At 40.2% G+C, this 27,231-nt stretch overlaps 1 protein-coding gene across 2 annotated transcripts in view; it reads left to right on the top strand.

Annotated features, from left to right (window-relative positions):
• The first annotated feature begins 21,772 nt into the window (after nucleotides 1-21,772).
• Nucleotides 21,773-27,231, top strand: part of PAFAH1B1 (platelet activating factor acetylhydrolase 1b regulatory subunit 1) — a 38,077-nt gene continuing 32,618 nt past the window's right edge. Inside the window, exon 1 of one of the 2 annotated variants that reach the window (XM_055797718.1) lies at nucleotides 21,773-21,977. The gene's annotated coding sequence lies outside the window, so the exon portion shown is untranslated. Of the gene's footprint in view, nucleotides 21,978-22,089; nucleotides 22,203-27,231 lie in introns of those variants that run through there. The other variant, XM_055797719.1, reaches the window with a different exon arrangement.

A 27,231-nucleotide genomic window follows, 5' to 3' on the forward strand; every position in this document is an offset into this window, starting at 1 on the left:
CTGATTATATGGGGTTGTTAAAGCTCAGCAAATCCCCAAGTCCAGATATAGCTGACGTAACAGAAAAGGAAGGGGAAGAAGTTATACCTGAAAATCTAAACCCCCTTGGACCTACACTGACATAGCTTTCAGTCCAAAGAACTTCTAACTCACCAAAACAATTGGACTTGAACACAAGCATGGTATACATCAGCCCTGGAACACAAAACCGCAATGGAAGCAATGTTGAAATTTTGCTACCTTTAAGCTTGAAAGAGAATCTGAGCAAGCACCATTCATGTTGCCTTTTAACAGTGTCCTTCTGCAGGCTGCACAGCAACTTGGGAAGAGGAGATGTGAACACAGCACAGTCCAAGGGGGTGGCTTAAGACTATGGACCTTCTCCAGCTGGAGCTCTGAAGGGTGCCAGTGCTGAGCAGCACAGCAGCTGGTCTGCAGGGACCTGTAGTGGTGATTCTCCAGACATGCTGAAGACTTTGCAGTAATAGCTTACAAAACCAATAGGGATGTTTCTCTCACCTTGAAAAGAGAAGTTACAGTAACCTCTAATCTGACAATCCAGTACCTGTATTTGCTCCCCTCTGACTTCTAAAGAAAGTGAAAAAGCCCACAGCAAAAGGTACACATGAACCAGTCAAGAAAAAAAGAAATTTCAGGACATAAACAGTTCCTAGAATCAAAATCCCTTAGTCGGGTGTCTGTTTGCCCCACTACAGGAATCTAAGCATGCTCCACTTGGTCTCTCCTTGCTGATCCTCAAGTCATGCAAGGCACCCTTGGGCATGATGGAAGATGCGCAAGCCTGAGTATCAGCAGGTGTGTTAGAAAAGCAGCGGCAAGTTTCCGATCAGGATGCTGACACCATGGGAAATGCTCCATTCTGCAAATATTTCCCCCCAGGTCAGAGGAAAGAGATTTTAAAATTAATTTTAGAGAAAGCCTTCACAAAAAGTCCTGACCATGAAGCTCATGGCAAAATTCACACTTAAGTGGAAACAGAAGTGCGTTCAAATCATAACTACTTGCACCAGGTTCTGTCTCAAAACCTGAAAACTAGAAATGAGAAAAATAACTGACCTAAATATTCAGAAATTACTTAGTGACTGTTAGTGTATCTATTTTTAAGTGGTTAACTGCAGACTTCTCAAAGAAACCTGATCAGCAGAGATAAAACTTTAACAAGACAGCACCTTTTAACAGATTTCAGTTTGAGTACTAATGACTTCAGTGAAAAATTGGGTCAGAGTTTTCCTCATCTTCCCCAAAGTGCTGTAAAACTGGATTTAAGTGAACATATATTTAAATTAATAAATAATTATGTATTTATATATAATTTTGTATACTACTCAGCAGAGATGGCGAGGTATAGTAAGTGCTGAAACCATTTTGGATGGTATTCACTAAAGGACAGCAGTAAAAACACCAACCACAGGGCATTTTTTGCTAAGTCCACTTTCAACCCTGTTCTCAGTAGATAAAAAATCTATATTAATTAGCGAGTCAAAAAGCCCTCTACAATTCCTAATGCACTAGGCAGAGACAGGGATATTTTGTACCTGTTAATTAACAGATATAAGATGCAATATGGATGTAAACAAACACATTTATATGTCATTTATGGTTGCATAAATTTGTAAATAAGAAAATAGGGATAAGTAAAGGTGTATTATTTTCCACCAAGCTGCTTCATTGTATTTCTACCAGATGTTCATATGTAAAGTCTTAAATTAAGAAAATTTAAGCACAGCATGCCTTTAGTGGGCTACATCCTCAGTAAGCATAACTCAGCGGGTAGTAAATCATGGCTATTTGTGCTGGCTGCCAATGTAGCCCTAGATTTGTTGTAAGTGTTATCTGTGTGTGCTTTCATGTTTCTTAAGAAGCAGCCTGTTAAGGTTCCATTTTCAAATGTTTTTCATCAATAATGCCTAAAGGTGGTATGCTCACTAAACAATCTTGCTAGAAACAATAAAAGATAAGACATAGAAGACATATTAGATTACGCAGACCATGTCTCCAAATGCAACAAAAATAAATGTAAAATGCTTTGGGGTTTGTTGCTTGCAGCATGCAACAGCTTTTCCATTATGTTTTGCCTGATCCTTTGCCAGATTTCTTCAGAAAAAACGAGTGCTAGGATGAATGGAAAGAGCTTGTTGGGAGGACACGCTGTGGGAGCTGGGAAGCAGCAGGCTGGTGTTCCACTCCTGGCTTGCTCTGCTGCCTTAGCGGGCCCTTCCTGCCTTGTTCCTCCCAACTATCAATACGGACATTTACGCTTCCTTCCCATGTAAGTCTTACAGATAAAACGAATTATATCAGTGTTACTACATTTACTAACTAATGTTAATGCTATCAGTAAATCCAGGATCCCAACAACGGATTGGGACTTCTACTGTCATATGACACAGGTGAAGAGTTTAAATTATGTAATTGTTCAAATAGAAATTATAGGACCTCAAGTAACTTCATACGGTAATCTAAATTTTAAAGGCTTTAGTAGTGATTGCTGCTGCTTCCCAGCTCCTCACCTGCAGGAGGGAGACTCCTTGGTTCTTACAGCCTGCATTATTAGCCCTCCCGATGACAGGATCCATCACTATGGCCTACCTCAAACACCACAACTACAGTAGGGTTTTCCCACCCAAACTTGTCATTTTTGCCAAAGCTGATCTCTTCATCATAACTCAGAATCATCTGGTGGGACTACCTCCTGTCTTTCCATGCTCCATGGAAGTCTACTTCTCATCCTTCAGCAAATCTGAGCAGCACTCCTTTCCCTATTTATTTCCCTCATTCCCTGCTGACCCTGCTAGTGGCTGTACTACCTCGACACACCTTCATCCTTTTTTCCTTTGTACTGTACTCTCTACTTAACCTTCTGGAGCATGTCTTTACACCAACCATACAACTGAGTGCAGAACTGAGTGAAGTCAACAGGAACCCTGGAGGACATGGGAGTGCTGCTGCTGAGCAGTCACAAGGTCAGGGCTTTGGACTACAAGGTCCTCATGACAGGAGTGCGTCTCTGCAGCTGTGTTTGTGTTTCTGATGTGCTATGCACATTCATATGTTACACACACATGGACAGGGAGCCTGCCTATTCCCAGGTGTGCTGAGAAGAAGCATTTACTAATATTTCCCAGATGATGAGTACTATTAAAATTATGAGGATCACTGCTATTTCAGGAGTGTTGCAGAAATCATTTGATGCCAAGAAAGTACTCGGAAGTAGAGAAGAGCTAGGTAGACGTACTATTATAAATAATCGTTTACTAATTCCCAGTACAAGTATGTTAGTAACAGCACAACGCTTAGGACAGAATAACATTATGAAGCAAAACCAGTTTCATTTTCTTTTGGTGAGGAATTACTCTTTATAGTTCTACTACATGAGCCCACAGTGTTGGCTTTGAGCTGCCAGCTCCTCAGGGCAAGGTTTAAATTAGGTCCTCTTCTGTTTGTTTTTTTTTTTTCTCTTCTTTTTTTTTCTTTTTCTTTTTTTTTTCTTTCTTTTTAATCAGGAAACTATTTATATTCATTTCAGGCTTTATAATCTTCTCCAACCCACTGTTAAAAAATAACAAAGGAATACCCAAAGCTTAATGTTGACTCTAAACCCCTTTTTCCAACCTCCTATTTAATCAGCCTTGTGGCACACTGGAAAATAGATCATTTAGTTCCACTTCATTATTATGGGGGTAAAAAAAAAATCTTACAGTCAGGCTTAAAGCACCTAAATACCTAAAGCCATATTCTAATCTGTAAAGCACATGGGTGTAAAACAGGCAGGCAATTTTTCATTTCCTTGGGGCAACACTGACTGGCAGGGGCTTTCTGTGTTTCATCAGGCCCTTTATGAGCACACTGCCAGGCACATATAGCCGCATTCACTGCATTAGTGACCAGATTATGTGCAATGGTATGTCTATCCTGGCAGATAATGGGTATGTGGCTGTCAAGGGGGGCAACAGAGGGACTGGTGTAAAGAAATTTGAAATTGCTGGCTACATTCTTAGAAATACGTAGGGCTCAACATGTCAAATGTACACTGAAACTGGCATGAATTTAGTAGAGCTGCTAGTGAAAGCCACCCGCAATCAAAGCAGAGAGTTTTATCCTTAAAACACCTTGCAAAATACTCCCTATTGCCTACTTGGGAGATAGCCCCCTGCCTGCAGTATGGATTTCAAACCAACAGAGAAGAGAGATTCAGGAGAGGTTCTTCCCACCTGGAGAAGACTCTCATCCTCTTGTGGTAAACCTCCCCCCCCCATTTCTATGGTGTCATAGACATTTAGGAACAGGATTTTATGATCCTTTATGATGGCAGCTGACTGGACTCTATTACAGACAGTCCATTCCAACTGTATGTTCCTTCAGCAGATTTTCAACTGGCATCTGAGAATGTGAGATAGTTGATAAACAAGCCTCAAATTACATTAATGACAAAGTGATAATATCTTCGAACTCATTTTGGTTTAGTTCTTTCATATGTTGTTCATCACCATTCTAATATCAACATAAACAAATGTAAATACGGCCTGATGATGCTGGTAAAAATCATCAATACAGACTGAAAAATTAATTAAAACGGAAAAAAATTCTCTGTGGAAGGACCTATCTGGAACTTTTTGTTTTGAAATATGTAAAGATGACCATTCCTTCCTCTTTTGTCTCTGACTGGACACTGCCTTTATCCATGCATACTATTACATCACTTAACTGCCCTTAGGAAGCTCACATGAAAACCTTCCTTCTGGTTCAAAATGATGGAGATATTCTAAAAGCAGCTACATGAAAATGTAACAAAAATGCACAAATATTCAAAGACAAGACAAAGATAGTGAAGCATTTCTGGACCTAGCCAGCAAGCAAAAACTTGTTATTTTCGGTTGTTTTTTAAAATAAATCAGTTCCAGGGACTCGTTCATTGTGTACTGGCCAGAGATTACAGATATCCCTAGGGTTGCTGGAGACGCTATGTAAACATGTACTAGTAAAAGGCAGCACTGATGCATACCATGGGGCTCTGTGTGTTTGGTGACAGAGGCAAGCAGTGTCAGTTCAGTAATTACCCTATTGGGACTCTGTGTCCTGCCACTGATAATCAAAGACTTGACCTTTATCAATAAAGCCCTTTCTCTCTCCAAGTTCCCTGAAAGAACATCCCCTTCTTCCCTGTGCACAGCTGAAGGGCTGGTCAGTCGGGAAGGGGGAAAGAGATGAATAGCGGGGTGCGCTGGAGGCAAGCAGGGTGTCTGGGTATCTGATCTTTGCAGGCAGCATCTGTGAAAAGCTGCATGCAGTTTGCAAGCCACAAGTTGTCATCGTCTGATGCAGACACCGCTGTACACAGTACAGCGCAGAGAGTGTCTGGTGGTATGTTGACTGCAGAGCAGCAACACAAGGAGAAGCTTATTTGAAAATACAGACACGTAAGCAAGACAGAAACCCCACCTCCGTGTGATTGTCTGAGAGGGATCAAATGAGTAGAAATGCCACAGATAGACACACTCCTCCCAGCATAATTGTTACTATCACAGCTGTGGTGGAGAGAGGGGGAGGAGAGCAGATGATGCAAGGAGCTTGGCATCATGCTTAGCAATTGCTAGACCGTACCCTTTCGTAAGAGGCGAGGAAGCGCTGGAATCCACGAGAGACAGCCTAGCTTCGTGCGCCGTCAGCGGGCGTGCAGAGTGGGGCTGCAGAGCCAGCACCAGCACACTGCAGCTGCAGCTGCCCGATGCGCTCAGCCTTCCCACCCCACCCGCACAAAGTTTATCCAGCAGCTACCAATTTACTCCAACAACACTGGATCTTAGTCACTTATTTTCAGAGCTCATTACAAAGAGTAATTAAATGGTCATAACGTCCCTAGCCTTAACCCTATTTAGTAGATAAAGTGGATAATTAAGCATTGTTAGCTCCATTTTGCATCTATGGAAACTGGTGGGAGAGGCTAACACAAGGTCACAGGGCTACTCTGAGTCAACTCAGGATTATAATACATCAGTTACTAACTCCTTCATCCAAAAATGCCAGGATATTTCATTGATTTTAAGGAGTTGTGGATCAAAACTGCTATTCCTGTCTTACCACTGACAAATCTAATACAGAGTAGTGTTACAGGATTTAACCGAATCAAGTATTTGAGAACTTAAAATGGGCACTGATGCTTTGTATTTCATCTGTCAGATAACCACCATCTCTTTTTAAACAATCTCTGTTTGATATAACAAATTGTTCTTATATATAGGTCTTTGTACCGATATATAAAGAAGCAGTCAGATGCGATAAATCTGATACCCGGTCTGTGGAACAGTTTTAAATGTTATTATTTGTAGCTGCCTAGGTAGAACCACAAAACCCTGACACTCATTCTCCACCAGGGTGTTTCACTCGTGTTAACTGCAGCGACAGCTCTGAGACATTGGACAAGCCTGTCCCTGAGAGCACCTTCCCCGAGTTGACTGCCAGTTGCTGGAGACTGTAGTTCAAAGTGCTGCATCCTTCAGGCTATATATAGCTCTATTCCTATAAACTATTATCTCACTTCTGGCCAGTTGGCTTGCTTCATTCAAAAGTGTTTATCTTGCCCTAACTGCCAGCCTAAAGGTGGAATGCTCTTTTCAGACCACGAGAGCAGCCTAAAGAGAGCTGAATTTTTAAATACTCCCCTTTCCCTGATTTTTTTGATACCTTAGTACTTAAGCAAGATACTACAAATTGAAGACCTTTATTTATTCACAATATGTGTATAAAACTGACAATTTTTCTCTACTTACATGTCTCAACTGCATTTCTAGGGAGTGAAAAAGACTTCAAACATTTTTAACTTTCGGCTTCGCTCCTAGGGCAGACCAGCAGGACTCAAGAAAAGACCATGTGCACTTCACTTAGGGACCTCCAGGCAGCCATCAATGTGTACAACTATCCCAACAAACATAGGATCATTTGAACTGTCAGCTTTGCTGGGTCATCCCGTCTCCAAAATCCTGACTGTCTTCCAAAGCTTTCTTAGGAAATGCATGATTATACCCACATAATCACAACAAACATTGAATTTCATATTTCCATTTAAACCTATGGAAACCTTGCGACAGTTTTAAAGAGTGGGAAAAGTAGACCCCCTCAGTAACGTGTATGTAATAAACAGCATCTTACAAAATCCGCTGAAGTGAAAAAGCCTTTAAAGGATAATTGCCTTTATTAAATGCTGAAAAAGTATGAAAAACAGAATTCAAAACCTGCCCTTATATCTAAAATTCTTGATGTGGACTGAATGGAGTATTGTTTCTTCCCAAATAATTCAGGTACAATCAGGTGAGATCCACCTGTGCCACGATACCCCATACCACAGATGGGCTAATATTCCCTAGATCGGGTTAACACTCAGACACAGTTCAGTAGTTAAATGACTTGGGTAGTTTCTTTCTGGTATGGACAGACCCAGCACTTACAGTGTGGCACGGTTCTGCTCTTAGGCACAAAAGAAGTGCTGTAAAAGAGTAATAGTGGAGACATCCAAAAGATTTAGACAGCTTTACTGCTTTAAAAAAAAAACACCACGCCCCAAAACCAACCAAACCACCTCAAAGCAAAGACTCAAAAAGAAGAAGCTTTCTAGAAAAATTAAAGCCAGCTGGACCTGACACAGGGACTGGACTGGTGGTACAGAGATGCTCCCTCTCCCTGCCTCATAGCTGCCTTTCCACTTGGCTCCGAACCAGTGTCATTGTTAATTGGATGCTGAGTGATGGATCTGGCCACCTGGCACTCTGTCTGGCTCCAAGCTGATGATCAACTCACTTGGCAGGCTAAGTGGGGAACTGGCCACCTGGCTAATATGAGGGCTACAGAATCTCTGTCGAGCTGATTGCCAACCTGCTAAGACATTTTTTTATTGTGGATACTGACAGTAACTTCTCTCTTTTGCTCTATTTATCTTTCTCATGGCAACATGTATGCTTACAAAGAAATCCCCAATCACGACCCCCTCCCCTTTCTACTTTCCTCTGTCTGCTATGATGGACAAAGGCAGACTCCTGCCTTAATTGCTAAATGAGAATAAAATGAGCTTCTTGTCTTCTCCTCCAATTTCTTTAAAATATTCCAAGTATCCTGCCGCCACTCCATCCTGTCTTGCTTCTCACCATCATTCTCAACACTCCAGATTAAAATTTGTATTAGCTGATGAGTTTCACAACAATTTTTGAATGGTGCAGCTTGTTGAGTATTTTTTAATTAGTAAAAATACTAATAAAAATTAAGAATAACATCAAAACAAAGAACTGGACAAGAATAACATGAAATCAGATTCATGCCTGAAGGCTAGATTTTCCGCTTGCCTTGCACCCTGTTTTATTATTAGCACTTGCAAAACCTTAGTGAGAAAGGCCACAATTTTGATTTGACTTTTTAAATTCATTTTGCATATATGTAAATTAATCCACAAGGAACAAGGCAATGGAAAATGAAGAATGAAGTGCACAAAAACACTTCAGTAAAGAATTCTAGAGCACTGCCAGCATCACACAGTGAAACATCATAAGTTATGCTACAAAAATTAATTTTATTACTTCAAGATCTTAAAGAAAAAAGTATTACAAGTACTGAAATTTTCTACTCAAACGTACTGTGATGAGGTTCAGCAATGTTTTTAAGCTGGTCTTGGGATACAGTAAGTAACTAGTGTCAAGCTCTTACATTCATTAAGAATGATCTGAAAATAACGTACTTTGTTAGTTGCAATCATTGTACAAAAATTAGATCACTGATTGGAATAGGGCTATATGCACACCTAGTGTGACTTTGTTAATTTAAACCAAAGATTCATTTGCACCTTAAAGGGCTTGCTCCAGCTGACTTTAATGGGGGACTTCCCGTAAGCTTAAAGAACTGGATCAGGCTGAGAAGAAGAAAGGTGTCCCAAGGGGTGGATCCTGTGAGTTCTCAAACAGCCATAGTTTAACTGAAGTTAATAGAAACATTGTGGTTTATCCAAGTGGAGATTATGGAACTTGTTTTTCTCTTTTCATTGTATAGATGCTACAAATACTGGAGGGAAGTATACCGTAGATCTAACACCACAATTTAAACCAATATAGCTTGGCACTGGTGCTGAGTCTCCATCTGCTCATTTCTATGCTGATACAGCCCTTTTATTTGTCCCAGCCAAAGTTTTCATGTAGCCACATGATGGAACACATTGTGAAACTGATCTAGGTAAAAACTACAGTCATTTTTCACTCTTGGTTATGTTTATCTTCAATTGTTCCCCCATTCATTCATCACACAAAGGGAGGGAACAGCATGGGGACAGAAAGAGGAGGTTGGGAACTGCAGAAGGCAGGATGACTTCTTTTAGCTGCAAGTGCTGTCTTAGAGCAGTCAACATTTACTGTGCAACCACAAGATAAATAGCTTGCCTCTAGTAACTGCAGCACCAAGGAAGTGTTCATAGGGTGTTATGAGCTGAAAATATGCACTGAAAAATGGCAGTGATATTATACTGAAGTAGCAGATGTGGTTAATTCTGAAGAAGACTCTATATGAAATCATTCTGTTCAGTTTTCTGGATCTGCATAGTAAGTTCAACTCAAGCTTTTAGAAATATTATAAGCATGAAGGTACATATCTGTAGTACTGTAGTATTTACACACACACTGTCTATGTCTAATAATATATTAATAGACACATATATTTGCATTAATAACTTCTTAGAGGTTTACACTTTGTGCTCCAGGATAAAAATCTTTGACAAGAAAGGCAAATTCTCTAGTGATCTGCCACTTTGTCTTCATTTTATTCCCTTCCTACATGTTGTTTCGGAGTGTTAGTGGCCTAAGCAACACAATAGCTGAGACAAAATGTTTATGTTCTAATTCACTTCCAAAATTCAGTCCAGGGAAGTTGTCTGTCAGAAGCAGACATTTAGACAAAGTGCTGGTACCTTTTTAGAAGTACAACAGCTATGCATTTCTATGTCTCTGAACTTTCCTGGAATTAACCTACTTATCTTTTGCAGACTTTTTTCTTTCCAATTTTTGTAATAGCCCTGTAATTATAGGAAGAGTATCTCTCTACAGTCTAAAGGTGGAAGAAAGTATTTTAGATATTCATTAATACTGGAATGAATGTTAAACTAATCAAGTTGCTATGTTCACATTATTTTTAACCTTTTTTCAGCTGGACGACTGAATTTCCTGTATCCACGCTGGAGAAGGCTTCAGGAAAATCTTACTACTTTTTAGGGAGCCCTTGTCAGCATTAGCACCACATTTGGCTACCTTTGAGCTGCATTTACTCTCCTTTACTTGGTGGCCCTGTAAAAGGTTGTTTTTCTTTAACTGGCCTGGCAGTCCAGGAATAACTCTGTGCACTCTAATACATACACTATTGTAAGTAAGGACAGATAATGCTATCAGGGTCTTCTCCTAGAATACAGGGATTAACTCACCTCATTAAAATGTACACGTTCTGCATAGCATAATGCAATACTACTTCAGGACAAGTATTTAAGCCAGCCAAAAGATAAATACTATGTTCTGTGAGAACTAGGATGATCCCTAGCTGTCCTCTTACTTTCATGTATTCAGATTATTATAACCTTTTTAGATTAGTACATAGATATCATAGCACTGAGTACTTTTAAAAACCTAAAATAGACTACATTAGCTTAAATTTCTAGGTAGTAAAAAAACTCGAGAGGAGAGAAACATGATTAACTTGAAGCATGGAAAGATTCCCCTGTAGGAAAAACACCCTGAAGTAAAAAACAGTAGTTTGCACAAAGTACCTAACAGTGAACATGCAGAATCTGGCAAGTTATACACTCTGAAGACTGATATCTTAGCCGGAAAAGTGGAAAAGTTTTTGTTTTATTTTCCCTTGCGTTTGTTCTTAGACATTTAAAACTTTTTCTGATTTCTTTTGGATATGAAAATGCAGTCATTACAGTTTTCAGTTCTGGGTCTTTTTTCTGTCAAGAAAATTAAAATAAAAGCTGCGTTGCTGCAATTGCCTACAAGTATTTCTCTACATTTAGAGAATGCTTCTGAAAGCAATGCTAGCACATGAAGGCCAGTGCTACTCACATTAAAATAAAAGGTAAAGGTATCCTGAGCATCAGTAGATGGGGAAGGTAGGAGATGCAGAAAGCAGAAGTCCCTACAAGATCAAGCCCTCCAAAAACCAAACCCTGTTTCCCAAACGATGCAGGGTTTTTTTCCCTCATAACTTACTTTTTCTTTTCAACTCACAAAAGTCATTCTTAGCAGTTTGTGGGCTGCTTAATTTCTTTCTGCTTCTGCAACAGCCTCTGTGACAAATGGCGATTGCATATATATGTGCTTCAGAATAAAGCTCTTAAGACTGGTATTTATCAGCTGTGTAAATGCCTGTTCCTACAGATGTGTAAATGGCTACAGAAAGGTGAATTTTACTGAACTGACTGTTGATCTATTACAGCTGAAAATGTTAAAAGTCCAGACTCCCATAGCAGTTATTACTGTCTTACCATAATTCAATTTCTTTTTAACAGCCTTACCTAACTTAATTATTCTGGTATAATATGTCCATCAGTTGCCTCCCTACCAACACTGTATTTTGTAGGTTTTTTTTAAATTATGGGTACATTGCCAACTTAAAACAAAAGATATTTCTGTCAGCTGTGTTACATACCATCAGCCTGATGAATTCTAAGTCCTAAGAAATAAAAGTTCTAGGAAATATTGCTATTGGAAGAAACAACTTCAGAAACCCAAGCTTCTTTTTTATGCAGTTCTCAGTCTCTGCTGTCTGGTCAGCATCTCTGGCTGATTTACATCCTCTGAACAAATCCTTAGAAGAGGTAAATTGTTTGTTTATAAAATATTCCAGAGTAGCTCTGTAAGCATAACGTTTTGGAAGACTAATACAGGTTAGATGTGCTAGATACAGTTCTTATCAATAAATCTTCTGCTTTATCAGTATGTCAGAAATCTTAGGAGATACTTTGTGTTGTCTTGTGCCATAAGATGACAAAACTGTTCTAATCTAGTATATCCCTCACAGAGCTTGCTTAATAATGAAAAGGCTGCCATACAAGATAAAGAAGTGAATACGGATAACACAATGAAGCCTGAAAATGGGGACACAGAAAACTCTCCAGGCCAAATGGAAATCTGCTGGGATTCTATAAATGAACCAAAGAGTTCATTCCCATTTTTTCAAGAATTAGTGAATCAGTCTGAATTAGAAATTCTTCTCAATTCCAAATAAGAACTGTCATTATTTAACACATTTTCTAACCAAGAATGTTGCTATGCATTAAAATGGTAACAAAATGAATCTCACAGCTATAATTTTTATAATTCCAGTCTCAAATCTTGTTCCTAGTTAAAGTTGCATTTCATTACTGCATAAGCCAGAGGGAGTGCCGATGTAAAATAAAGCATAAACACTCTGAAAATCATGTCCTGTCATCTGCTGAGACCATTCTGTCCCACGTCTCTTTCAGTCGTGTAATAATTGATTGAATTGTGAGACTATTCAATAAAACATTCTATTATCTAACTAATTTCATTTTACCATAGCTCTAACTGAAATGGATGGAAGTTTTGCCTGCAAAATGTTATCTCACATTTGGATGTTAATTTTTTACCTTAAAGCTACTACTCCCTTTTTTTTATAGACAGATCTTAAAAACCATAGAACTCAGTCTTTATAAATTTTTTAGGTAACACACATTAACAGAATTAGCTTAAGAGTTTCCTGTTTGGAATGAATACAGAAAATACAGTAGAGAGTCAGGGACAATTCATCCTTTCCAAACTAAGGAAAGTTTTTGTAACTAAAAGCATTTTTAACTAAGTGTGCTTTCTAATCTGCCCAAAAAAAGTCACATCCTGCAATATATATTTTTCTGATTATATATATAAACATAAGGTCACTGAAGTCACTAAATTATGCTTAGAACAAAAACCAGAAGTATACCAAAGGTCTGAGAAAGCACTTCAGCCAGTGGAGTGTGAATGCACGTTAACTTTCTGCTATAAACATTACAGACCAGATGGAGAATTAATTCTGACACAGTCAGCTAGAGCTTTACTGCTGGTTTTGAAGAAGATTTTTTCCAATAATTGTTAATATTATTTCTGGGGTAACATTTATTGAAACATAAATATAAACAAATGTCATAAACATTTATTAACAATGCTGGCATTTTAAATGTTTTAAGAAGTATTCAGAAGACATTATAAATTATTTTCCCAAAAGGAGTTATTGAGAGAACAAAGCGTAGGAAAAGTGTATCGCAGTGTATCACTGTTAAGAATATTTAACTTTTCCAAAAATGAACAGGTGTTCCTTCTTTCTATCATTTTCCTCACTATTCAGAATTATAGTTTCAGCTAGAAGGGATTAACTAAAGAAATATATGTATTCATATATTATAGAATGAATCATTTTACTGCTTCTGTCATTTACGATTTTCAATGCCGAACTTCCACATGGGTAGTAGTGTAGCATCCCAAGAGCAACAGCAAGCACTCTACTACACTCTTCTTTCCGTGCATTTGCTGTCTGCCAAAAGTTTTAAATCTCAGATTTTTTCTTCCATTTACCCTTTTCAGTACATTTACTGGAAAATACACGACAGGCAATGTCATTAAGTGGTCCTTCTTCACAACCCATCTGAGCTAACATAATACTAATTATAGTTGTTATCCAGAGGAAAAACAGTGGTAAAAAGGCAAGCTAAGGTTACTGTTTCCTTTTGATATGCTATGAAGAACACCCACTGAATTATTTCATTACAAGCTAGAATAATACTGAATCACAGCACAACTAATGAGTATAATTGCATTCAGAAAGTTTCATTTTAAGAATGTGTCAAACATATAATTTGATTCGGGTGTGTGAGTATCTGTGCATGTGTTGTTCATGGCACATTCTTAGGTATGTGAATCATAAGGCATTATGGGCCACCTACCTTCTACTAGTAGGGAAGCTGCAAATTCCTTCCTTAGAAAGAAACCTGGACCATCTTTTTAAAAGCTGACAGCAGACTCAGTACACACCTATTTCAACTCCTAACCCTTCCAGTTAGACCAATAACGTTCATGATGTTACTCAGAAACAATAGTTACTAATTTTCTAATCTAAAAGAGAATTTTAATTTTCTGGTAATAATAAATATTCTAGAATTTAAAAAATGAAGCATCAGTATGGCATTTCCAGTTCTGAATAGCTCTATTTTTTTGTAAAATGTTGCTGATTTTAATGAGGAAATAGACTGCCAGTTTCTTAAAGTCTGGAACAGGTTTATTAGTTAAATAGATTGTACGTTAGGAAAAGAACATTAATTTTCCCTGTAAAAGGTAATTTTATTTCTTAATAAAATTATTTCTTATTTTAGATCTTATACTTAATAAAAGTATTTCTGTTCAGGATTATATTTTTGTTCAGAAGACACGTAAGATTAAAAATCATCTTTCAGGTAGCTACTGACCAGACTTCTTGTATACCTTACTCTGTATGTTATGAATCTTCTCTGTTAGCTTGTTAATAACTTCAGCCGCAAAGTCTGTCAGCCTTCTGGAGAAGCAGAAACTCAGCCTTCAAGTCAGCCCAGCTTACTGTTGCACCTGACTAGAACAGTAAGATATTACGTCAACAAGACATGCAGTGATTACAAAGTCAGTAAATGTTGATAAGTTGCCTTGAGAACAGCCACAACTCACAGTTCCTGTATAGCTTTTTTTCCATTTCCCATATCTATAATGGAAATGGAATCATGAATAACATCTTTCTTTAATTTTCATGGGTCCACTAAATAAAGATACTTGTTCCATTGAAATTGTGGTTAGAATGCTGCAGCATCCTTGGGACAGAGGCCATACTTCCCTATTGCTTTACAATACCTTGAGCAACAGATTCCTGCTGTAAAAGCCTAACTTTAAAGACTTGTGAGTGATTTTGCAATACCAAACTAATACATATGGCTGAAAATGATTTTGTGGAAAGATACTCTTAACTTAGAAGCAAACTCCAGATTTCTATGTGTTATATATAAACAATAAAAAGTATGAAAAATAACACGAGAACATCTTTTAATATTAGGTCGAGTGCAATGAAACTACCCTTTGCTGTATGATGTTTATACAAAATGCTAAATTGTCATTTAGCATTACTGGCAGTGCTTTATTATTTCAAGTGAAAAGGAATATAGTGAAAGGAATTCAGAAGGGGGGTGGATAGCGTCAGCAGTAACAACATACATGATTACACATTGCTATAATTAGCAATGGAATTTAAAGAATTAGAAAAGCAACACATTTGCTTTGGTTTTAACTATGCTTTTGACTCAGAAGCAATTCCACTGATATACTTGGCAGAAAAGTTTATCTCAGTCTTTTTTTAAAATATAAACCCATTAGAAGAAGAAAAAATGCTGTGACCAAAGGTAAACATTCCAATATAAAAAGGGCCCTAAAAACCCTCCAGAAGGCAGTTTAATCCAAATCTGGGATAACTATGGATTAAGAATACATCGATGTTAGTTTGTGCTCCCCTCTTTTAATACTACTACCTCATGCTGATATGCTTTGGCCTATTTTCCCCAACCCTTATACTGACCAACTCTTACATTATAGCTGCTTGCTTTACTTTGATATACAAATTTTTGAAGCAACCTTACATCACTACTTCTAACAATCTGTATACTTAGTTTTTTTATTTCATTCTGAAGTGTGATTTCTGAAGGTTATAAGTATGAATGAAAAAGCAATGCTCAGGTACCACAAAGGCTTGCACTTGAGTACATCAAACTTTGCTTAATTGCAGCTGCAATATGCTTAGAAACTTATCTGTGAGATTGATGAATAATTTATCTGATCTAAAGTACCTGCATGTGCATTTGCAGCATTTTTCTATGCAAATCAGGTACTTATGCACACAAATTATTCTAGTTAGCTACAGGAGTCTATGATGACCTAATCTTCATGTTCAGCTGTAGTACACCTCTAAATTAGCATGAAAAGTGTGTGCATCTTTTGCATGCAAAAGTGCATGCCCAATTAGATTGAAAGGTGGATCTTTTATTAGCTCTGCATTGCTTTACTATACTTCTAATTGGAATGTACATGTTACAGGCATTTGCTTTAACTCATAAACACATTTTGAAGATACAAGGAATAATTTGCTGAAAATATTACATAATAGTTTTAAAAATCAGTATCTTCATCCTTTGAGTAACTGCAATTCTCACATAAATTTTAAAAATCTTGGAAGAGAAAATATCTTCTTGTATGGCAATAAATACCTGCAATTAATACTCTTATATTAAAAACTTTGCCAAGGTTATTATAAGCAATACCAGTTTTCACAGCATCACAAAAAAGGATACTTTTAATATCTCACTGTGTGGGGACAGAGGAGGTCAAATGTGAGGCACAGCAGACACTGATTACACCCTCACTAAAACGCAAAATAGCCAGCAGATAAATTGTGACTTAACAAGTGAGCCAGGCTTACAGCTGTCAGATAAAGCTGTACTGCAAAGGTGAACAATAAATTTTATATAAGGTTCTCTGTCAGAGTATAGCCAGTAAAGTCAAAACTGATAAGCTGATGAAATCTACTTGTACCTGGACTTTCATCCTTTGGTTGTAGGAAAAGTAGTTGCTAGACTAACATGTGAGTTTAAAGAAGGAACCATCTGAAAATAGTATCCATAGCAATTCAGACTATAGAATTAAGGTATAGAAAGCCAACATTGTCGTTGTTAGTAGCATAAATTATGCATGATGACCAGTTAAGCTAGGAAGCAAAATGGAATTAATATAGGCATATGAACTAGTAGTAAAAATGAAACACCTGCTGAAAATTTAATTTTAACTTTCTTTATAATATATTTGAAAAGGTGTTCACTTCACTAAAAGATTCTCCTGTGAAGGGTAAAGACTTGACACAAGATCAAGGTTCTCAATACTGAAACACGTTAGAGACCGGATTTGTTTATCTTCTTTTTAATGCTATTAAGAAGGTCGGGTAGAGAGGGATACCATTACAGTTTGCCTTCTTCATGTTGATAATATATAGGAAAGGCCACATGAGTACTGGATGTAGGATTTCTAAAATCCGAATATACATTAAAAATTAATCTGAATGTGTTTTGTGCTATGCTTCACATTGGGAACACAACATTTTCCCACACAGTGGTATTTTTTCTCTGGTTTGGCTGCAAAAATAGTATTTTTTTCAGTATCTTTAAGTTAAACCCCTTTAAGTTAACTGTAAGTTAAAAGTTAAAAAAAATGCCAAACACAAAGGCAGAAACTTGCATGTACTTCCATCTATAAAAACACTAAAGTGGATGATTTTCCAGTTGTAGAGCCAAGTCGCGTTTGAGCCACAGAGAAGTCACTATTTACTAGTGAACAAAAAGATGAGAAAATCATCATTTCTTGTGATTTATTCCAATGACAGGGGTAATGACACAGGTAGACATGCCCATTGACTCATTAAATTGAACAGCAAGACACAGCTAGAAGTTAATTTTCCTTTGGTAGGTGCTTAGGCACCTAGTTACAACAGTATTTGTGTCACCAGAATTTATTCCCAGCCTAAAACTGAGTTATCTTTCAGTTCAAATCTGTGGAGGCATTTTTGTGCAACTTTCTATCTTTCAAAGCTCTGTAGTTGTAACAGCTCGTCTCTTTTGTAGGTCAGGCACTACCATGGACTTGCAACATGTAAATTAGTTGATTTACAGTGGTACAGTCACTACAATGTTTTGCTACACAAATATGTACACATGTAGAATATTAATGACAACTTTCATTCATAGGCAACATACAAATTACCAATGAATGAAGTTTCCAGTATTTAGCAGAAACCTTTTAGCAAGGTTTGATGTAACGTTTTGAAATATGTAATCTCCAATGTAGTAGCTATAGCTGTGTATGCTACCCCATATGGTAAAAAACACACTGAAGAAGCCTGGCTCACTCTGAAGCGTGGCTGTGAATGTTGTAAACATTTACTTTAGGAATATCCTGTAAAAAATTTGAAGTTGGAATCAGAAGGAGCTATGCAATTTGTGTCTGCACATCCCCGCTGAGGCAGAGGGTATGTGTTTTCTGTCATCAGGTTACACTGTGGCAATCAAGGAAACCATCAAGAAAAATCAAGGAAAACAAGGAAACTATCAAGAAACAGTCAATAAAAAAAGAGGCTCTGAGACTCCACAGAGTTCAGCCATGCGGAGAGCTGGGAATTCTTTTCCATCACAGTATCAAGCAATGATATTACAAAGAAGGCCAGCTGTAAAAGGAGAGTAAAATACCTGTGTCATAAAAGTGCTGGGAAAATTCATTCATCTCTTTGAAATGGATTTAATTTCTTCTGTAGGTGCTAATTATCGCTGGAGTATGTACCTTGATACATTATATACATGTATATACATGTATACTTGTATATACATGTATATATACATATATATACATGTATACTTGATACATTAGAATTTTGTGAATGGCAAAGCAGTTTTGCCTGCTTTGCAAACAAACTGAAATAAAGTGAATTTTGGCATACCACTTTAAAGTCTTACCTTAAATTTCAGTCCCTGTTCTGCAAATATCCTGCTTAAGGGTTGCAGTTTACATAATGGGCACTTCTAGAGACCTACAGACCAGCTGGCCTGATCCTGCCTCCTGGGAAGGTTATGGAGCAGACCTCCCGGGGGGCCATGTTCAGGCACAAGAAGCAACAAGATGGCTGGGAGAAGCCAGCACTGCCTGACCAAGGCAGACTGTGCTCAATGCACCCAACCAGCCCAACATTCTGCAGCGCGATGACCATCTTTCTCTACAGACACGGGGAGAGCTGTGGATGTTGCTTACTTTGACTTCAGCAAGGCCTCTGACATGGTCTCCTAGTACCACCACAGCCAAACTGGTGAGATGTGGACTAGTTGGGTAGAGTGTATGGATGGGGGGGAAATGGCTGAACCATCGGGCTCAAAGGCTTGTAATCAGCAGTACAAAGTCCACAGGACTTCAGGATGTAAGCCACATGCACAACAACAGAACTGAAAACTTGTTTACAGGTGATTAACCTGAATGTGAAAAGGGCTCATAATCTCTACTTACAGCAGGAGTGGAAGGCTCCAAGTTATTTCCAGGCCTGTCCATTTATAATCAGCACATTAAAAAGCAAACGAGCCAATGACTGTATGCCCCTTAAGAGATCAGAAAATGTGCTTAACATGTTTAAAAATTAAAAGTATGGTAATTGCCAGAGAACAATTTAAGAGGCTACAATTGACCAATGGCTAATACCCCCTAGGATTTAAAATGTGAGAAGTAATAATCTTCAGTTGGAGACACTATTTTTCCATATACCTGAGTGGCATGAAGTATCATGCAGATTTGCAATTTTTATCCACTGTTTCTCATGTTGGCGTGTGCCTCATGTTGGAACTGGGAATGTTATCTCGACCACAGAAAGAAACTGCTATTGCCAGTGGTCAGCACAGAAATTTAGAAATAAGAGGGGGGGAAAAACCCTGGTATGGCCAGATCCAATCCTCTGTTTTGGAAAGTATCTGAACACCTTCTTGAAACATTGGTTCAGAATACTGAGACATGCTACTCCATTTTGATTGTTTTTCATTAACAAAAGGATCAGAGCTACAGCGCATTGCCTCCGCACTGGAAATTTGGCCTGCTGACTTATCCAGCTCCTTATCGCATCATTAATTACAATGATCAGCATATTGAAACAGAATTATGCAATACTTTTAGTCCATTTTTAATGTTGCCAGTGTATTTGGGAATGTCTGTGATAACACCATATTACCAAGGTTTAAATGGATCAAAAACTTGTAATCCAGTAAATTAAAAAAATACCTTAAATGCAGGTTCGTTATCAAAATTTGTCCTGGATGCATCTGCAGTTTTGCATTGTGTATTGGGTTTAAATAGCCCTCTCTAGCCTACTGCTATATAAAATAAAAACATAAACAAAAAAGAAAGTGACCAACCATAAGCCATAGCACAACAGCAAACCTGATAGAAAGCACTGTCAAGTGCCCTCAGTATGTAAATGGAGCTTCATTATATGAATTTTAGATATTAGTAATCTCAGTTACTACTTCAAATAGAAACAGATAAAACTAAACAGATTTTGATTATGTTATTTTCAGTGTCCCTTGAAGTTTCTTCAAGTTTTTGCTGTACAGATAATTTTAATCGTGGAATGACTTATTTCCCCAAATCAGCATTTCAGAAAACTTTATGGCCCACATTAAATATCGGATTATGCTGTTATGCCTGCCAACATTAGAGTTCACTTTGGTCACTAGTCTTTGATAGTGACACATGTAACTGTTTCCTGTAACAGCAGGGCTCTTTCTGTTTTGCATCTGAATTTACTTCCAGTCACACTGGTTGGGTCCACTCCCAGTTTATCTTTGGCATTTCCCAGAGTATTTTGCAACACACCTTGTTAAGGACTGCTGTCACTGATACTCAAACAACTGAAGACCATAAGGACTGCAAAATCAAAAACTGAGGGGAGAATTTGGCTTCCGATGTATGCAGCTACCTGACTATGTTTGTCAAATGGCAACTGAGGGAGGTGGCAGCCCATTTCTCCAGGACTCTGTACCCTCTTCTGTCTCAAGTCACTTCTTGGGAGCCTATGGATTAAATTATCAGTGGTTTATGCCTCAGTTTAGGAACACTGACATATTAAACAAAGGCTATTTTGAGATTTAACTAAGTGGGGTTTGTAGAAGATTATGAAAACATTCTATTCAAAGTACAAAGCATGACCTTTTTCATACCGGTATTGTGACTGTGCATGGGGACACGCCAAGTTCCTGGACTTCCAGTCCTACAGAGGTAACGGCCACAAGTGACATGCATGCTTCTGTCAAATCTGGTAACTCCAGGTCTGTGGGACAAGGTTACTCACTAAAAATACTGCTGTCTCAGGAGCAGATTCCACACAAGCCAGAACACGCTACGGCAATGCATCTGTGCGGTGAGACCGAATGCAACAGCCCACAGAGGGGAGCAGTGTAACTCCACTCTAAGGCTTTTCTTGGCAGTTGCATCAGTTTGGTTAGAACAAAGCCAGCATCAGCTCCTTCATGGCTGCCCGGAGCGAGAAGCTGTGCCACACTGCATCGCGAGGCACCATCTTGCCGTCCCCTCCATCACTCCGCACAGCACCGATGCGGGTATCGTGCGCTTCATGTTATGCGAGCATGAGCCCACAAAGCATCCTCCAAGCTACACCGCACAGCTAAGCATGTACGTGTGCCTTTTCCTTCTCCTCCTAGCCCCTCCAGCAGCGTTAGCCTCTTCGCTGGTACTTGCAGGTCTTTTTTTGCCATTTACAGGCATCACTAAGGCAGCTCTATCACTAATTAAGACGCCAACGAAGCAAAGCAGGACAGCAATGTGACGGGGTGTGTGTCAGTGTGTGACAGCACGGCAGCAGGAGACTCAGGGCACCTGCCCCAGGGCACGCTGACGAGGAGCCGCAAGGCCCTCTGCCAGAGAAAGGCCGGGGGCCCGGCGGGGCCCGGAACGGCGGGGCGGGGGCGCGAGCCCAGCCACCGCTCACAGGCCGCCCCGCAGGCCGCGGCGCGGCGCGCGCGGGGCATGCCGGGGAGGCGGGCGGCGCGGGGCATGCCGGGACACGCGCCCCTGCGCCTCAGCCGCCCAAGATGGTGGCCGGCGGCTGTCCCCGCCCCCGCTCGCACATGCGCAGAGGTGCGGCGGGCCGCGCCGCTCCCTCCCTCCCTCCTGGCGGCCGGGACGCCACTGACAGACCGCGGAGCGGAGCGGTGTGAGCGGCGAGAGCTTCCGGGACCCCCCCACGGACCCCCCTCCTCCGCGCCCCGCCCCGCCCCGCCGCACCGGTGAATGGGAGAGGCGGGCGGCGCCGGCCCCACAGAGCAGAGCGAAACGGCGGCTCGGGTAAGGCCGGGGCCGCGTCTCCCCTCTCTGCCTGCCTCCCCTCCGCCGATCGCCGGCGCCCCCCGCGAGGGGCTGTCCCGGCCGGCGGCGGGGTCCAGCGGGCCGTGCGGCCGGCGCGGCTCTCCGCTCCCCCCTCCTCTCCGCTGCTCCCCGCCCTCCGCTCCTGCTCCTGCCCCCTCCCTCCTTCTCTCCAGCTCGCTCTCAAAATGGCGGCCGCGCCCGTTGGTGAGGAGGGAGCCGGGGAGGAGGCGGGGGAGGCAGGGCGACGGGGCGGGAGGGAGGGAGGCGAGGCGGGGGACGGTCCCCGCGCCCCGGCGGGGTGTGGTGGGGGCCGCCGGGCGCGGCTCCCTCCCCTCTCGGCTGGCCCTTCCCGGGCTTCAGCGCCGTCCCCGCCGTGGGTGACTTAGCAGGAAAACAGGGCGCGGGGGAGGAGTGGGCCAGACAAGGGAGCGGGGTGGGGTGAGGGGGGAGCGGCCCCTGCGGTGGGCTCTGGCTCCCCGGCTGTCGCGGCCTCGCCCCCCCGCCCCTTAGGCCTCTTCGTTTCTTCTGGTGACTTAGCAAGATACCGGGGAGGAGGCGGTGGGCCAGGCGCAAATAATGGTAAAAAAGGAGAGAGCCTGGGGCGAGGGGTCTGGTGGTACGTGTGCCGGGGAGAGCACCGAGCATCCCTTCCCCGAATCCCCCCCGGAGGGCTTCTCCTCTCCGCCCCCGTCCTCTCCGAGGGCACGGCAGGCGTTTGTCAGGAGATGGCCCAGATCTCCGGAGTTGGCCGCAGCACAGAAAACAAAACGAGAATTGATAATACATGGGAACGGAGTAGGTGTTACTTTGAGAATTTGTTTCACATCCACCCTGTTTTCCTGCAGTGATCTTGATTGGTAGGAGGTGGCTCAAGACCTTCAGAACCAGCTGCAGTAAAAACGGGGGAGGGAGACCTAATCTCTCCTTCTTGGGGTCATATCTCTGCTTGGTTGTCTACAGTCGCGCAGGCTTTCCTTGGAAACCTTGTAATAGCAGTCGAGTTTCGTAAAATGCTGTGTTTATTGCTACTCTTGAGTTTTTGTTTCAGCAGGAGGTTATGCGCAGGCAGAGCTTTTGATGGAAGTTGGGGGGTGGGAGTGGTGCCTCCTTTAAAAAGTTTAAGGTTTAGTCTGTTCTCTAGATGTGAGATTATTTTTTTGTTGTTGTTTAAGGTGGATGCAATTAAACTTGACCTTTAATACCAGTAATAATGTGACACCTTCCCTTTCTTTGCTACAATACGCTGGTAAAATTTCCTTGCTGATGGTGCTGCAGCAGAGGGCTTGGTGGTTGCAGGTCAAGTCAATTCATAATGAATTACCTAACCAGGGGATGGTGGTGGAAGGTTAATCTAAGCTATATTAAAAATCTTTAATAAACACAGGTTTACTGTAAATAAATGTTTGGGCATGTTGACCTGGCTGAATTAGGTATTTTTGTGGAGATTCTTTTAAGCATATATTCCTATGACAGAATTGTGTACGATATTAGGAGATGGGGGTTAAAGAACCTACGTTTAGTGATGATCATTTTGTAAATGATTGTGCAGCATTCAGCTGGTTTTCAGAAGAGGGAGGGTCTGCTATCAAAATGTTATTTGCCCTTAGAATCGTTTTGTTAAATAGAAAAATTATGTTAGGGAGCTAAACAAAGAAAATATTTTCAAACAGAAAGATCTATTGCAAATTTCTAGCTTGTTCTCAGGGATCTCATTTTTGTGTGTTTCTTTTGATATTACCATGTTTATGGATGCTGTGTGCAGCCATTGAGCAGAGAAGAGACTGGGTGGAGTAAGGAGGCAAAGCTGCGAAATGGCTAGATTACCCTTTCATAGCTTTTTTTTTTTTTTTTTTTTTCCCCTTTGCTGGGGTGGAGGAATACTAATTGCCGTAACAATGAAGTCTCTTTAGGGAAGAATCTAATGGTGCAGGAGCCTTCTGAAATGAAAGAAATCTCGCATTCTGTTTTGAGGCTTATTTTTCTTCAGGGTGGATCTTGATTTGTCTGACAGTGAGAAGTGACCAGTCACTGTTGCAAAGCTGGAATTTTTTTGTCTGATAACCATTTCAATTTATCCACTTAGATATTCACTTGTTGAATTTATTTTATTTACACTTACGTAAGAATTAGGATTTTTGTGTGCGTATTTTACACACAACATTCTCTGAAATACAGAGAACCCCTGTATTGTTGCTTAGTGCTATTATTTATTTGTCCCTGTAACTTCTTGGTTAGACTGGGTTATGGGTGGACTTGCAAGAAAAGGCAATCCCTGCTTTCTCTGGTGGCCACAGTAGAGTAACTCCTATTAGTTTATGAACTTAATTGCATTACCCTTCTTCATGTGCTGTGTTCGTATTAAACAACATCTCAAGATTTTGGAAGCCCTTTTGAACAATATGGCTCTGTAAGAGCATTACTATACCACCCGGATGCTGCTGCATCATGGGGGTAATATTGATGCTTAGACTTAAAGTTGTGTAGGAAAGGTGTTAGAACAAAGGATTTGGGGAATACAGTAGGGATCGGATGAAGCACCTAGGAAGGGCTGCTTGCAGAAGTGTTCTCCTGTTCCAGATGTGGCTTATGGCATGCCCGCCTGAATGCAGTATTGATAAGAGCAAGTGCAATGCTGACCACTCATGATTCTGAAGCAGGTTGACGTTTTGCTTTTTCTTGGGTCTGTCTCATTTCTGAAGTCCAGTTTTTGATGGTAGGTGGCCACAGATGTGACTGCGTTTGGCTTTAATTTGCCCAAAATTAAATTAAAGGGTAGTGGCTTTCTTATAAGATGTAGTTCACTCACTCAGAGTAGATCTTACAGGATTTAGTGGATGTGTTCATTAAATGCATGTGTCTAAAAATGTATCCGGGCTAAAAGCAATGAACACTTGCCTCCTCACTACTTTGGTTGATTTTTGTCCTTGAAATGATGGCATTTACTGTCTGTACAGGGAATAACTTTTAGATTTCTGTTCTACAAAAGGAAAAGGCATTAATACTTACCTTTATGACTGCACGTGAGGTCTGTCTTGTGTGTATTGCTGGCTTTTCTGCCTATACTGTTTCCTATGCTCCATCCAGCCTTGGGTGCTCAGTTGGTATTTGTCTGCTGTCAACTTTTTTGTCTATCCAACTTGCTATGGATGGGACAGCTATTGAATTAACATCTGTTGACTGTCTTGCCCAACACTCCAACCTTGTCTTTCTTCCAGAACTCTATAATTGACTTCCATCAGTGCTAATTATAATGTGTTTTACCCTCTTGTAAAATATTCTGGGCAAGCAATAGCTGGAAGACCCCTGCCTCTCTACAGCTCAGAAATACACTGTGTATGTTTGTTACCAGGTTTATATACAACCCTCTGTAGGTGCTTCTGGTATTCACGACGTAGAGTGGTTGGAATTACTGTAGTGTGAAGGGGAGTAGCTTTTGAATAGTTTTGTTTCGGTCAGCTTTCCCCTACTTTTGTGAGCTTTGGCCTTTTTTCTAAACTAAAGGCGAAGACTGTGGGAGGGCTGCTGAAATGTCTGTGAAGTGAACACTTGCTTGTCAGCCTGAAAATAAGAACTGTGTAGGCCTGAATTTAGGAAATCAAAAGGACAATAAAAATCATAATTAATAATAAATAATAATTTCAGATTCTGTATAGGGTGTGGGGCAGTTTCTAGCCTATAACATAATTCGTGATGGCAATCAAAGGTCTTTCCCAAGTATCAGAGCAGTGTGTGTTAATCAAAATGGTTCTGGGTTTCTTCTGTGAGGTATATTATAGAGAAATAGCAAGTGATGTACTGTCTATACTTGCAGATCTGTTAATGAAGTTACTACTGATCTCTTCTTTCTCCTTTTTGTAAGAGTTGAATATCATTGGCAGAACAACCTGTCTGCTAAAAATGTATTCAGTTGATTAAGCCTTGCCTGGGTTGAATGGCTTTCTCAGGAGCTACTTTATTACCTGACGCAAGGGGGATGGGGCTCCTAATGTGGCTTTTGGGTGTTGTGAGCATAGGTGTTTATTAATGGGTTATGTTACTTTGTCTTTTGATCTGCCTGAGTAGGTTACACCTCAATTTAAAGTTTTTAAAAACAGGCATTTACACTAAGACATAATTCTGAGCTGTTTAAAACTAGTTTTCAAGTACATGAAGTTATTTATTCAGATTTTTTACTATTAATGCTGTCCAATTCAGCAGGAGAGTGCACTTGGTCATCTTCTGCATGGAAGGCTTCTGCCATTACTGAAAATGCAGTGGTGTGATTTGAGCTGTAACTGTATTATGTCAGCTTCATTGTGGTACCCTTAGCTTAGGTTGAGTTAAATGTCTGTTTTTCTTGTATTACAGTTATCTTGGAACAATGCTTTTCCTCATTTCTACCATGTTTTGAGACCTACTGATGAATATTAGATATTAGATACATTTGAAAGAACCATGATTTTTATCTGATGAATAATGTAGTTCTAGCTTTACCCTGGAGAACTTGCTAGGTACTGCAGGTTAGCTCCAACAAATGTGTTATATCTAACTTTTGTCTTATCTTAGTTGTTCAAAGGGCCTTTTCTTCTTCATACTCATTGAGGCAGGACATGAATGAGGCAGTGCATGTCTCATTCAGCATGTTTAAAAGCTCTTTTTTCCCCATTTTTTTTTAACCTCATGCTCTCTCTTTAGGGGATTAGATAGGTGTGACTTAGGCTACCTTGATTTTAGTTCACTGTCATGGAAACCACCTAGCATACTGCTTCATGCTGCATGTACTGTTAAGGAAATTTCAAAGAAAAATGTTACTTACAACGTAAGTGTATGCTGTGATCCATTTCATCAGTACTGTAAGCATACAGTCCTCTTCAAAGCAAATGATGTGTGCACAGCATTGTCATACTAAGCAGTATCAAGAGCACTGGTGCATGCATAACTATTAAAAAAAATCAACATTATGAATTCAAAGTACTTGTTAGTTAATACATTTGGAAGTAATTTAGCCACTTTCTCCTTATTGGTGCTGCTTCTGAGAGAGCCCAGCATTTTGACTTGACTGTTTATGGACATTTGGATAAGGATTGTGATTAAATAAATGTAATAAATACATCTTTGTGGTTGTTATTCTGTTGATTTTGGAAGACTTAACTGATATTTTTAACCAGTAACTAGTTGCTGCAATCTTGAAAAGGTATTCCCAGGTATGGACAATCCAGCGTGGTTGAGGTTTATAGGTGGTGCTGCAGCAAAT

The sequence above is a fragment of the Falco peregrinus genome, chromosome 2 (assembly GCF_023634155.1).
Source record: "Falco peregrinus isolate bFalPer1 chromosome 2, bFalPer1.pri, whole genome shotgun sequence".
Lineage (NCBI taxonomy): Eukaryota > Metazoa > Chordata > Aves > Falconiformes > Falconidae > Falco > Falco peregrinus.